The sequence below is a fragment of the Octodon degus genome, unplaced genomic scaffold (genome assembly GCF_000260255.1).
Source record: "Octodon degus isolate 3935 unplaced genomic scaffold, OctDeg1.0 scaffold00005, whole genome shotgun sequence".
NCBI lineage: Eukaryota > Metazoa > Chordata > Mammalia > Rodentia > Octodontidae > Octodon > Octodon degus.
In genome coordinates this window covers 4,534,574-4,549,503 of record NW_004524581.1, presented here as the reverse complement: position 1 = coordinate 4,549,503, position 14,930 = coordinate 4,534,574, and the positions used below count along the sequence as shown (strand labels likewise).

The 14,930-nt window shown below is 38.4% G+C and overlaps 1 pseudogene; it reads left to right on the top strand.

Moving 5' to 3' along the window:
• The first annotated feature begins 7,034 nt into the window (after positions 1–7,034).
• LOC101574164 lies at positions 7,035–8,408 on the top strand (annotated as a pseudogene).
• Positions 8,409–14,930: the final 6,522 nt, after the last annotated feature.

Here is a 14,930-nt window from a genome sequence, read left to right as displayed (position 1 = left end):
GAAAATTTGGGACACAACTGAGTTACATGATGTTACAGTGCAAGTTCTTGTATGTCCTGAGTCTTAATTGACCTTGGAAGGCTAGGGCCAAAATGTTGGCTATCCTTGCAGCCCTCCTTTTTCTCTAATTTTGGTCTGCAAACTTAGTTTGTTAACCCTCCAGAAGAGAAGCTTATTGTTGTTACCGTACAACCTAGGCTGTTAAGCTTAACCTATGTGAATATCAAACATCATAGGCATAACATGGAAAAGGTATTTTTCATAAAGTACTGATATGTTGAACTTTAAGTCCCTACAGAATAAGATGAAAAAATATTTAAAAATTAGAGCCTATTTTAAAAAATAGGCATAAATAATTATTATATAATTCTTATGTTTACACATCAGTCAATATTAATCCAGTCTTTCTATCATTTCTTTTGCCTAGGACTGATAACATGTAACAAACGCCACAGTGAATGTTAAATTTATAGGCAGCAAATACAGGATTCCTTCAAAGTGTTCTCTCCAGCTGAAGCCAGGTTCAGCTACCTCTAGATCTCCAATCATAGGATAAATGTCTGATGGCAGAGGTCTCCCTCTACATAGTGCTGAAGCGATAGAAATGACACTGAAGTTTCAGATGTAGAATGTCTTTTTAAAAAATATTTTGTGGTAGGCCACCAAATTAGGTAGAAATATTAGAGACAGTCAGACAGAGCTGAACTCTCAGAAGGAGCCAGTGTGCAAGACAAGATACCTTGCAACTGTGGGAGAGGGACACTCCGGCTACCGCCCGAGCTCAAGACAAAAGACCAAACAAATCCCTATCTCCCTAAAGGTAAGTGTCTGGGATTGATATTCTAAATAGGTCTCTATCACCTTTGGAGGCCAGAAGGAGTCACTAATCCAACCCCCCACAGGAAAATCTCCTATTCTGTTGTTCATGCCAATTAGCAAGCAAAATTTAATCAATTGTACCTGAGCAAAAATGCTTGTAATCTTATTGATTTACCATAGTTTTGTCTCATGTGTGAGTTCCCAGGTTTCCCACCTTGTACACACCTCATGTGTGAGTTCCCAGGTTTCCCACCTTGTACCTGCCTCACCTCCTGGATTTGCTCTATAAAAATCCCTAGAAAAGGCTGATTCCTGGGCAACCCACTTGGGTCCCCTTTTGTCCCTCTCTTGGCGAAGCTTTCTTTCCACTAATAAATATATTCTGCTCTTAACCTCTATTGTTCCTAAAATTTATTCTTTGGTTTTAGAGAACAAAAATTCATTCCAGGTACTTTTCAAGATGGGATTTTCATTTCCCCAATATCAATTTTTTTTTTGGACAGACATGTAAGTTAATCCTAGCCACAGTGCTGCATTTGAGAATTATTTGAGGAACAATTTTCTCTACCCCCCCAACCCCATAGTACTTGTCATAGCAGAAGTTTGAAAAAGTCTAGAACATCTGGGCTTGACAGAGAGCAGCCACTTACATTTATGTTAATGCTAAAGCTGAATGCTTAGGTTTGGCAGATATTTCTGTGAAGTTGAAAGAATGATTGGGAATCACTGTTCTTTCAGACCATTTATTCAGAGATGGTGATGACTCAGGGTACCCGTAAGCAGGAGAGGAGAAACCCTTTCCAGGCATCTGTCAGAAAGAGAGCTTATGATACCTCATCCTATCTGAGAAGTTATGGGGTTGGGGAGTAGAAGATGAAGCTTAAGAGAGAAGGAATTGGGGGAGACGCCAGTACGCATGTTATGCAAATATTAATTCTGAGAGGTTGTGGTAGGTTTATGTGGGTCAGAACGCTGAAAATAGTTTTCTTTTCTTTTCCTTTTTTTTTCTTTCTTTCTTTTTATTTATTTATTTATTTATTTATTTATTTATTGTATTTTAGGGAAGGGACTACAGGGTGTTCAGGGTCTCACTACTAGGTCGGACTCGTAGTGATCCAATAGTTTACAGTCTCCCAACTGCTGGGATTAAAGGCTCCTGCCACCACTCCCAGTCTCAATTGCCATCTCAGTGTGCCCTGGGGGTGGGGCCAGCATGGCAGGCCTGAGGATTGAACCCCAGGCCCCTGAGCCTGCTTGCAGTCACTTTAATCTGTTGAGCTATTTGGCCTGCCCTGAAAATATTTTTCTATGCTTCTAAAAGAAACTATTTCTTCCCAAGGAGTAAAGGAGAAGACAACATTTTCATATGAAACAACTGACTTGTCTTGTTCTTGGGCTAGTCTGTCACTGGGTGTTTTGGCCACAGCAGGTAGCTGACCTGTTCTGCTCTGTGATGCAGACACATACTTGCCTGCTAAGGATATTCTCTTGGATTAGAGAAGGACTAAAGATGAAGAACCATGTGGCTGAGGGGAAGACAAGGAAGGATGGAGGCTGGTGGAATAGTAGGGGTGGGATGACCAAAGAAATCAAAGGCAGAAAAACTACAATTGTATATTAAATTAATTTATCCAACTGTATTCCACTTCTAATTAGTCAAGCCCAAATCAAGTTCGAAATATAAGTGAAGAGTAAAATGTTTACACTCTATACAAGTGAGATGAACTTTGAGTTTTCAATGATAACCAACGGGCTGCCTCATCCTGTGTGCTGTCGCCTCCCATCACTGCTCTGTACTGGCATAGAAACCTGCTGCCATTCGACCTGTCCTAATTCTCCCCTGTTGGTCATGGCACCAAAGTTTTCTATAGGATAAACCTTTTGCCATTATTAATATCCACTTTTTCACTTCTAGGAAAATGGAATATCCTAATATGTAGGAAGAAATCTCTAAAACAACTTAATTTAGAGGCTGTTTAATGAGCTAATATTGAGCAATTATGTGAATCAAATAATATATTTAGATAATTTATAAACCAGAAGGCACAATTTTGATAGCCTCAATTATTTATCTCTTTTCAGTTTTATTGGTGACATCCCACCTGATTTGTCCATATGTGGACATATGAGACTCACAGTGATTGTCCAATCTAGAAAAACGTGTTCTAATTCAGTATACATATAGCCAAAGTGTTGTACACCAGGAATTTTTCTGTAACTCTTCAGAAACTTAAAATTCTCCTATAGGATAAGCATGCCCATAACCAAACAGATCTCTAAAACAATAAATGTAATTACCCTGAATGATTATTTATTTAAAATGCTCTTGTGCAGGATTAAGTTTGTTCGATGTGCTCCGTCCAGCCAAAGTACATGCTGTAAGTTCTAAATGTGTGCTGCATGTATGCATCAATTTACTTTCTTTCTGGGTACACCAAAAGGAGAACATGAGTCTAAGTTCATGATGTTGGATAGGTCTTATTAAAAATCCCTTAGGGTTCTGATAGAGTCACTGGTGGCCAAGTAGGGCCTCAAAGATCAGGACAGTGGCTTTTGGGTTCACAATGGGACACTTCTGGAAGCAACCGTAGATTCCAGCAGGGAAGTGAGTGGGTGAAGCCTCTCTCCACAGTAGGCAGGCGATTCTTATCAGAGTGTCATGCACACCCTGCTCCTGGAGAGTAGCCCGGCTGTCATTTGCATCACCACAGCATTGAAGAGTTTGGGAAAGTGTTAGCACAAAGGAAGCTTCTGGGTCAATGATTAGCAGATTCTTCTGTAGACAAGTAAAATGGAAAAGATTTGATAACAGTGTTTTTTAATTTTATACCATTTGACTTATATTATTTGAGCAAAAATCCTAACTGCATGATGGCGAAGTCATGGGTCTAGTTGGAGCTTGAATTTCCAAGCATTTTACTTTACGTATGGGGGCATTTGTAGCTAAATTTTAAAAATACAGAAATCTCAGTTTCATAGGGTTTTATTTATTTATTTATTTATTTATTTATTTTTGTGGTATCAGGGATTGAACTTAGTACCTTGCACTTGCCGGGCAAATGCTTATTCTACTGAGCTATCTCCCCAGCCCCATCATTGGGTTTTAGAAAGGGAAATGTGTTAATAATTATTTCTGAAGTCAAGATTACAATAGAAATATTTGGAATACTGCAAAGTTCCATGGATTTTCATAATATCATATTACTAGATCATCCTCATGTAGTTTTCTTTCTATGGATGATATATACTACCTTTTTATTTCAAAGAATATCAATTTGTCTTTGCATAGTAGCTGACTAAATCATCTGTCTTTTTTTATGGATTTAGCATGGGGTTTACAGAATCTCAGTAGGTAGATCAGACTTGGAGTGGTCTACCCCTGTTTAGCCTCCCAAGCGCTGGGATTATAGGCATGCACCACCACGCCCAATCTCAATCACCATCTCAGCACACCCCTGGGGATCAAACCCCAGCTGCTGCACTCTGCCTAGACATGCACTTTAGTCTGCTGAGCTATCTTGCCGGCCCTAAACCATCTGTCTTGAATATCACACTATTAAAGTTTAATTGACTCTGCTTGATAGATCAGTTGTGTAACTGTACTGATTAAAGACTGTCTTGTGCTTTAAAAAACTTTTATCTCTGAGATATATAAGCCTGTTTACATCACTGGAAAATGTGTTTTCTCTGTACAGGGAAAGTCTAAATTACTAGAAGTAGCCAAGCATGTCCTTGTAAAGTTTGCTCTGTCTAAATTTAAGCAAGAAACACCATTGTTGTGGCAGTCAGAAGAAGCCTTATGTTAGAAAAATTTCTTAATATTCTTTCAAAGGACCAGTTTACTTCCAGAAGAAAGGCTATTTTTTTTTTTTTTTTTTTTTTTTTTAGCGGAACTGGGGATTGAACTCAGGCCCTTGTGCTTGCCAGGGAAGCACTTATTCTACTGAGCCATCTCCCCGGCCCAAGAAAGGATATTTTTAAGGAACCAGATGATGATAATATTTTGTGAGCTACAATATTTAAATCCAGTGGAAACTACAGAATTTCAAGTAGTGATATCTAACAGTTAAATAAAAAAGGTTTATTTTAAAAATAGTAACATTTGTTCAACAATATATTTTCTCCTCAGTTCAGTGGTTCATACTAAATTGCTTAAAGTATATAGTATTGTGAGTGTCTCAGAGTTATTCCTTTATTCTCATGATTCACTTTCATTAGCTATATAATCTAATAATTACATTTAGGGACAATTAACTTAAGTTTAATATGAATGTGCTTCAATAACAAGGACATCACTACCTCACAGATGTTAAAATACAAAAGTTAACAATATATTTCAAAGAAATTGGCAAGTTTCTATAGTTTGCACCTATGTACATAGGTGTGTTAATGTGCGTGGGTGGTACAGATGTCACATGGTATGCTTTCATTGCCCATCTGGTCTACATCTCAGGCATCTCATGTTGAAAATTGGTGAAATTTACATAAAAAGAGATTGATCTGAAAGTCATATGGAAGGGAGGGTCTCAGGTAACTTTTCCATATCATGGTTATCCTCACCATTTTTTTTTCCTTGCAATACCAGGGATTGAACTCAGGACCTTGTGCATGCCCGTCGGGCACTTACGCCACTGAGCTGTCTTCCCAGCCCACTGTTATCTTCATCTTCTCCCATAGAATGTGTTTGAGCAATCACCTTCCTCACCAGGGCTTTATGTGTAGCTTCTCGCAAGGCTGCTTTTCTAGGGAACTTCCCCAAGAAGCATTTTAGATTTCTGAACTCTCTGTGAACTTGGCTATACATCAAGCACTGCTCTTTCATCTTTCAGTGCTGTTGTGATTAGTGAGCTGCCCAACACCCTCACAAAGGCTTCTTTGCATTTGTTGAAATGTAACTTACATTTTTTTTTTGCTTTTATTTTTATTTTTTTTGATAACAATAAAATTCTTCATAGGAAAATTTGCATGGGTTTAGGTGCACAGTTTCTGTACAAGTATAGGCAGACATCATCAGATTTGTACTATCACATACATTTACATTTTTAAATTGTTTTCTTTCAATTAATTTTATTTGTGCATTTTATATATACATAATGAAAGCATTCATGGCAGGGAGTCTGAACCTGTACATGTTATACATTTTGTTTTGTTTTGTTTTGGTTTTTGGTGGAATCAGGGATTGAACTCAGGCCCTGGCACTTCCAGGCAAGCACTTATTCTACTGAGCAATCTCCCCGCCCCCGATACATTTGTTTTTATGTTGTCTGTTCAGCTCACAAGTATAAATATACCACTTTTTACTCACACTTTCAATCTGGAGCTTGGTGCCCCTCTCATTGGCTAGAATTCTGCCAACACATTCCACAAATTCCCTTCCTCATGATGTTTCTGAAAGTATCTTGATATTATGATCATAAATTTCTTTTGTGAGATTATTTATCATGTAATCAAATTTCACAGTTTGCTCATAACAGGTATAAATAACAACACATTTAAAAATCCCATTTCCAAGGGAAATATTTTGGGTTTCATTTGTGTTTGTAAAAGAAAACAGTTTTCTTGGTGTCCAAATAGTACAGATTTTGCAGCAAAAATCTGGCTAATGGCTAGCAAAAAATAAGATTTCATTGTGTCTCCTAGATTTCTGTATTTACATTTGATTTCAGGTTGACAACTTCTCATTGTAAATAAGATATAAAAACTGATACATTGCTTAGAACTGTTCTTTTTGTGCTATAAGTGTTTAAAAGTGATCAAGTGCTGCCTAGAAGTTGTTTATGCTGCTTTGCACTAAGGACTCATTTATCTTACTTGGATAACAATTGCATTATTGAACACTTTTTGGCAGAAACACACTGCAGTTTTACTACTGAAATCAAACATAACGGAGTAGAATGCGAGGCACTACTAGTGTTGCAGATGAGTCCAAAGACCTGGTGTAGACTTGATGTGTTCCATCAATTATGATTTTGATACTATCAGAAAGCACGTTGGGCCAGTACAACCAGAACAAAATCTATCTGTGGACATTTGCTCACAGAGCCAATGTGAACATTTGAGAGTGCCATTAGGATGTGGAGATGCTGTAGTAAAGGCTCAGGAGACTCAGTCACCAAAGCCAAAGGTCAGTTGGGTAGGGCATCTCCAATTGCTGGGCAACGGGTTTGCCACAAGAGCACAGGTGTAGTCAAAGCTGCCACTAAATCCAAGCCAACATGGAAAAGGAAAAGATCCACATTAATATCGTCGTCATCGGACATGTGGACTCCGGCAAGTCCACCACCACCAGCCACCTGATCTACAAATGTGATGGCATCGACAAAAGAACCATTGAAAAATTTGATAAGGAAGCTTCTGAGATGGGGAAGGGTTCCTTCAAGTAAGCCTGGGTGTTGGACAAGCTGAAAGCTGAGCGTGAGCGTGGTATCACCATTGACATCTCCCTGTGGAAATGTGAGACCCGCAAGTATTATGTGACCATCACTGATGCTCCTGGACACAGAGACTTCATCACAAACATGACTACAGGCACATCTCCGGCTGACTGTGCTGTCCTGATTGTTGCTGCTGGCATTGGTGAATTTGAAGCTGGTATCTCCAAAAACAGGCAGACCCGTGGGCATGCCCTTCTGGCTTACACACTGGGTGTGAAACAACTAATTGTTGGAGTTAACAAAATGGATTCCACAGAGCCACCCTACAGCCAGAAGAGATACGAGGAAATTGTTAAGGAAGTCAGCACTTACATTAAGAAAATTGTCTACAGCCCTGACAGTTTTTGTGCCAATTTCTGGTTGGAATGGTGACAACATGCTGGAACCAAGTGCTAACATGCCTTGGTTCAAAGGATGGAAGATCACTCACAAGGATGGCAATGCCAGTGGAACCTCACTGCTTGAAGCTTTGGATTGCATCCTCCCACCCACTCGCCCCACTGACAAGCCTTTGCTGCTACCCCTTCAGGATGTCTACAAAATCAGTGGTATTGGCACTGTCCCTATGGGCCGAGTGAGACTGCTGTTCTCAAACCTGGCATGGTGGTCACCTTTGCTCGAGTCCATCTCACAACTGAAGTCAAGTCTGTTGAAATGCACCATGAAGCTTTGAGTGAAGCTCTTCCTGGGGACAATGTGGACTTCAATGTCAAGAATGTGTCTGTCAAAAATGTCCAGCATGGCAATGTGGCTGGTGACAGCAAAAACGACCCACCAATGGAAGCAGTTGTTTTCACTGATCAGGTGATCATCCTGAACCATCCCAGCCAGATCAGTGTTGGCTATGCCCCTGTCCTGGATTGGCACACAGCTCACATTGCTTGCAAGTTTGCTGAAAAGATTGATTGTTGGTCTGGTAAGAAGCTGGAAGATGTGCCCAAGTTTCTGAAATCTGGTGATGCTGCCATTGTTTACATGGTTCCAGGCAAGCCCATGTGTGTCGAGAGCTTCTCTGACTACCCACCTCTGAGTTGTTTTGCTGTTCGTGACATGAGACAGACAGTGACTGTGGGTGCCATCAAAGCTGTGGACAAGAAGGCTGCTGGAGCTGGCGAGGTCACCAAGTCTGCCCAGAAAGCTCAGGAGGCTAAATGAATGCTATCCCTGACACCTGAAGCCCCAGTCTTAATCAGCGGTGGAAGACCGGTCTCAGGACTGTTTCTTCCAACTGGCCATTTAAGTTTAATAGTGAAAGGCTAGTTAATCATAACAATGCATCATAAAACCTTCAGAAGGAAAGGAGAATGTTTTGTGGACCATTGTGTGTGTGTGTGTGTGTGTGTGTGTGTGTGTGTGTGTGTGTGTGTGTGGCAGTTTTTTAAGTTATTAGATTTTAAAATCAATACTTTTTAGTGGAAACAACCAAAAATCTGTCACAGAATTTTGAGACATATTAAGAAAAAGTTTAATGGGAAAAAATAATAACGGGGCTGAGACTTTGATTCACCTTGGCCCTGCTAACTGTGCTGTGCCCACTGCTTGGCAAGATGAAGACAAAGACAGGCCTCTTGGCTTCCTTTCCACTCAGAGCATTGCAGAGGGGCAGAATAGGGATGCCCTTATCAATAGGAAGGGGCTGGGGTGGCAAGATAGCTCAGCAGACTAGAGTACCTGCTTAGGCAATCTTAGGCAAGCATGGGACCAAGGTTTGATCCCTGGCACCACATCCCTTGCCAGCCTCACTGCCAGGGCAAGCTAAGCTGGCCAGAGTCCAGGCGTAGTGGCGTAAGCTTGTAATCCCAGTGCTAACGAGGCTGAAAGTAGGAGGGTCACCATGAGTCAAGCTGCATAGTGAGACCCTACAGCAAGCAAACACATTTTAAAAAATAGGAAAGGGAGAATACTATTATAGGAAAAATATTACCTACACTAACTATGCTTCTGAATCAGTCCTAGTCTTGGTTGCTAATAATCCTGAGAAAACTGAAATTGTAAAGTATGTAAATGTGTCTTCAAAGTAGAGCTGCTATGTCTAATCATAGATAGCTTTCCTAGAATCTGGTTTCAGGAAGGTGCAATGAAGCCTATTTGTTTTTATACTTTTGCTACTTAAAATGGTATTAGCATTCTGTGCCTCTAATGGATTAGTGGTTGTGTTATGAAGCAAGAGGAGTAATCCTACTACAAAGAAGCAGCATCTAACACCCTTAGAGCCCCTGCATACACTGGGGCAGGAGGACGGTAAAACCCAAAGCAAGAACTGCCCAATTTGCCACCATGTGAAAGTCATTTTTCTGGTATCTTGTTGTAAAGTGACTCAAATCCTGAAAGTTTGAACTTCTTTATAAATAATGCTAATTCTATTATATACTTGTTCTGTGATTATCAAAGACTTTAACATTTAATTTAGTAGCTAATATGATATTCAATCTGACTTAGCAAGAACATAAAAACATTAAAGAGAAATCTTTTTTTTTTTAAATGAATTTAGTACAGGGTCTTACTACAATTTTGGACTTGCAGTGGGTTTCCTGTTTTCAGCCTCCCAAGCAATGTTATTACAGGCGAATGAAGGCTGGGATTACTGGCTACCATGCCCAGTCTCAATCATGTTTTGAGCACCCTGGGTGGGGGCTGGGCCAGCACATCATACCTGGGAAGGAACCCTGCCTGCTACACTCTGACTAAGCAGGCTCATTAGTCTGTTGAGGATATTATTATTATTATTATTATTATTATTATTATTATTATTATTATTTTGACTGGCTCAGGATGCCTTAAGGGCATGCCTTAAGGCATGAGGATCTCAATGGGCAGGCTAGTCCATTGAGCTATCTGGCCGTCCCATTAAAAAGAACTATTAGAATTATTCTTACGTAAACCTTACTAATACATCTGAGTATATCTTATTTTCAAGGAAAATGTAGCATTAGTTCCCAATGACTTGCTATCCAAGTATTACAAAATTGTAGGAAAAAAAAGTCATGAACTAGAAACTAAAAAGTATAAATAAAATTGCAACTTAATATTGCAAACTTTATATAAATATGCAAGAACATATATTGAGCTGTTCTACATTTCATATTGTTCTACACGACAGAAAATCAATGCTCAATGATACATATTCTAAGGAACAATTGCTGTGGCATTCCATGAAAATTCACTTGGTTTATTACTGATATTGAACAAAATCAGTAAATCCTCAACACACTTCGATAATAAAACACAAATAAAGGATCTATGGACTACATATGTCCATAGTACCATAAATTTATTCTGATAAAAATAAGAGGAGCCATGAATAAACCTCCCTTGAGATAAGATTCCCATCAGGGTGTGCTCAATTAATGCAAATGCATGGCATTTGTGCTAGCAGTATTTTCATTTGCTTTCCCTAATATAAGAAGATCCCTGCACTTCTTTGTTGGAAAAAGGTCTATTGCAGATGCCCGTTTTTGTGGCAGACCTTTGAGTTTGGAGGATCTGATATTTTTGAGTTCTTTATATAGTCTACATAGTAGTCCTTTGTCTGAGGAGTAGCTGCTGTTTCTCTTTCCAATTTGTGGGTTGTCTTGTCACTCTATTGGTGGTTTCTTTTGCTGTACAAATTACCTTTTAATTTGATGTGGTCTCAGTCATGGACTTTTTGTAATATTTCCAGTCTAGTCTCACAGTAATGTTGGGTGGACTAGAGGAGATTCTATAAAGGCACTTCATGGCTTAACCAAGTGGGCCACTCAGAGCCGCTTCACTGGAACTCATCTTACTTGATGTCTGTTTCCAGGACAACCAACTTTCTATCACTCATCAGCTAATATGCATTCAACATGTTAATCAGAATTCAATATCAATGAAATCTGAACAGAAAGATTAAGAGGAGCATGTACGTGTACTCTATGGAGCATGCAGGTTTTAAAATTTAAAACTTTCCACTTAAAATCTCCCTGCTCCGTTTCCGTAGTTCATCCTCCCTGTGGACGCCATCGGGCTGTCCCTGAGCGCTGAGGTGGGGAGGCGGTCTCTTCCTGCTGCCAAGCACACTGGACCTCCCCTCCCGCAACCCTACAAGGCCTTGGGAAGACGCCACCTAGCACTGGGAACCTAAGAAGAAACAATAGCAAAGCATTGTTTCCAGGGAATGTGTTACTTGTTGGTTTATTTTCTATTTCGCGTTTGTTATTGTTCCCTTTTCGCCTGTACTGTAAACTGAGCGTTTCTTTGTGGCATTTTCTCATGAATTGTCTCTGCTAAAAACTGTTCCCCCAAATACATTCATACTACTATTGATATTTGCCCACTTGCAAAAGCTTTACTCATAGAAAACCTTAACAGTTAATTAATTAGAAGGTAAACTGACTTTTTAGATTTATAGTTATGAACTATAAATGTGTTTTCTGTTAATTGCATAGTTTCTTAGTAGCATGGTTGCATCCATAAATAAGTCCCTTATAATTATAATCACTCCAAGAAGAGTCAATTTTATTAGCTAACTTGATAAAGTAGTCTCTTGAATTAAAATATTAGTTGGTTAAATAATTTTACTGTTTTAAGATCTGTTAGAAATGGCAAAAAAAAAACCTCAATCTTTTATTTTGTAAGGATATGTAAATATCATAGTAAAACAAATAATTTCCAGGACAGTGACAACATCTATAGATTTCTTAAATGATTAGATTACAAATTTTCCTGCTCAGCTGCAGCCGGGGTTCAATAATATATTGACATAAAGCACTCGGACTGCTTTAGAAGGTGGTGCTTTTGATCAAGTAAACCTCAAATAAAAGCTCCTTTCATCTTCTTTATTACCTAGATTATTCCCAAACCAGGCGAATATATAATAAGAAATGAAACTAATATGAAAAAAGCAGGTAAATGTCAGGTACTGAAAGTGGTAAGCCCCTAATAATGACTTACCTAAGACTTCAAGAGATGTGGTTTCTAATATTTATCCACTCATTAAACACTGTGCTCAGTTTTGACATTTAGATTTTGCCTACTAGTGAAATTTAAATGAAAATAATGGTCCCAGAGGCTCCCTGGGTAATATACACAGTGCCATGTAACCGGTGGTAAGTGTAAGTATATAACATTTGCTAAACATGGATTTTATTTAATATTAATTTAAAAATGTGTATGTGTGTATGACATGATTCTGTGTGTTGATATTTGATGAAATGCATATTTTAAATTTGTGACGTTCTTTTTCATTGTTTCTCCTTTCTAAGTAAAAATAGGAGCACATGATTTCATTTATTCTAGACTTGCGCCTATCAGTCACCCCTTACTGTTTTTACTGTCTTTAATGACCATGACAGTAATTTATTTATAAGACTGTAAAGAATGCCAATTCATCTAAACTTGATGTTTATGAAGTGCTAAGCAGCAGGTGACAAATAACAGATTGGGAGAGAGAAGATTTGAGTCTGCAGCAGTTCGGAAACCGACATCTTGAAGGATCAGTTTATAATTTTTGTATTATGCTGCTAGATTTTCCTTTTGACTATTTTGGTAGTGTTACAAGATATTTTCTTGGCATTTTTGAAAATAAAAAAAAATGAAACAGCTTGGAAGCAATTCTGGAAAAACAATGTCTTTTGTTGGGGTTGAGAGGAGCAAAGTATATACACCTACTCACAGCGGTTTGACCATATTTATAGACAAATGGAGGTGCTAGACACAATGTGTCTCCATATGACAGTGTGACAGTCATCCCTATTACCTTCCAATGAGCCATAGTTAAGAGAACGAAATTTGTGTTCTTTCAAGTATGACACCAGAAGTGACTGGGTGTGGGGATTGCCTCTGCTGAGGAGTAGCAAGAGATAAAATCTAGCAAGACACTCAGTCAAGTGTCAGGAGCAAGAATGCTAGTTACAGCCAATTTGTGAAGATGGACAATTCCGACCCTTCCTGTTTCATGTATACTTTTGATAGTCCCATGCACAAATGAACACCACTCTCATTTATTAAGGAAAACCCCACAGATTAGAAAAGTTCAAATCCATGTACCTTTCTATTTCATTTGTAACCCATGACTCTTTTAAATATTGATTCTCCCTTTAAGATAACATTGTAAGATGATATTTCCAAGCTATAATTGCATTATACATTCTGAATGTAGCTATAATACAAAGAATGTTTGAATTATTTATTCAGGATGTAAATCTTTAATTATAGGAAAATTGGCTCGAGTGTGGACGTTACAAAGAATAAAATGTGCTGGGGAATTTGGGCTTAACATCCCTTCAAGATGTTTAAAGTTTAGCATATGAGTGAAAAGGCTACAAATTCTGGCCTTGGTCTGACTTATTCATTGTTGAAGTATATTTAATTATCGTACAGTTACTTATCAATAAGCAATAACTTATCAGTAATAATTATATTATTTAAAATAAAAATATTTCATTTCATATTTTATTTTTAAGATGTTTCACTTATATAAGGTTTACAAAATTCTATTTTTTCCTCTTCATTTTTTATTTTTTAATTTTGCTTTGGGGTACGAGTAATCAAGCTTAGGACATCGCACTTGCCAGGCAGGTGCTGTTCCGCCGAGCCGTATCCCTGGCCTTGTTTGTAGTCTTTAAAACAAGGAACGTGAAAGCATGAACTGAGTTTTGCCTGTGGATGTTTCATTACGATGGTTGACATTTAGAGTGGGTTTATATTTCGACCCCTAATGCTACCAAATAATATATAAATTCAGTCCTTGAGTTTACATATTGAGATATTTTCACTTACTAATTAATATTCAATGAGCATACTGACAGTTCTACATCTGTTAATTAATTTGAAAGTATATTTTAAAAACATTTTTGATGGAGGCATGAATTTTAAGATTAAAATAACTTTGCCATCAGTCAGGTACGAGTTTAAAGGGCAGTATGAGAAATACTTATAATTATGCCTGATTTGTAATTAAGGAAATAAATATTTCTACATTATTTTATCATTGACAATTTTGTTAAACTCAAAATACCTTTGAGCACAAGGCATACTTAGCTAATTCGAGTGCATTGGTAAGATTTACTTCCCAAATAGATCTGTAATGTCATCATTCAATCCTGACTGCTCAAAGCATCAGCTTTTGTTTGTTGATACAAGGTCTCGCTACACAATTTAGATGCATAGTGATCCTCCTGCCTCAGCCTCCTCAGCACTAGGATTACAGATGTGTGCCACCATGCCCAGTTTCAGACCAGCACAGGGCACCTACTTTTCCCAGCCTGGCATGGCCTGCAGTACTGAGGGTTGAACTCAGGACCTTGTACTTGCCAGGCAGGCACTTAGACCGCTGAGCTGTTTCCCTAGCCCAACCATCAGATTTTAGAAAGGTTCATTGTATGATAATAATACTCAACAGAAAAATTGGAAAAATAACTGATGTTATCAAATGTCAGATGTACATGTACCAAATGACGTCATAAATCACAAAGAAGGAGGGAAGGATCCAACGCTTTAGTCACTGACAATAGGGCAAATCTTTGTAAAGAGTAGTTATCCTTCTTCTATCTTTTTGCCAACTTCTCTCATAGCAAAAGCAGATGGACATTTCACTTCAAATAAAGGTAACAACTGTAAGGGAGATGAAAACACCATCCTGGCAAAAGCATTCGGAACTGTGATGAGTAAATCATTTCCACACTCCTGAATTCATAATGACCATCTGGGCTATGA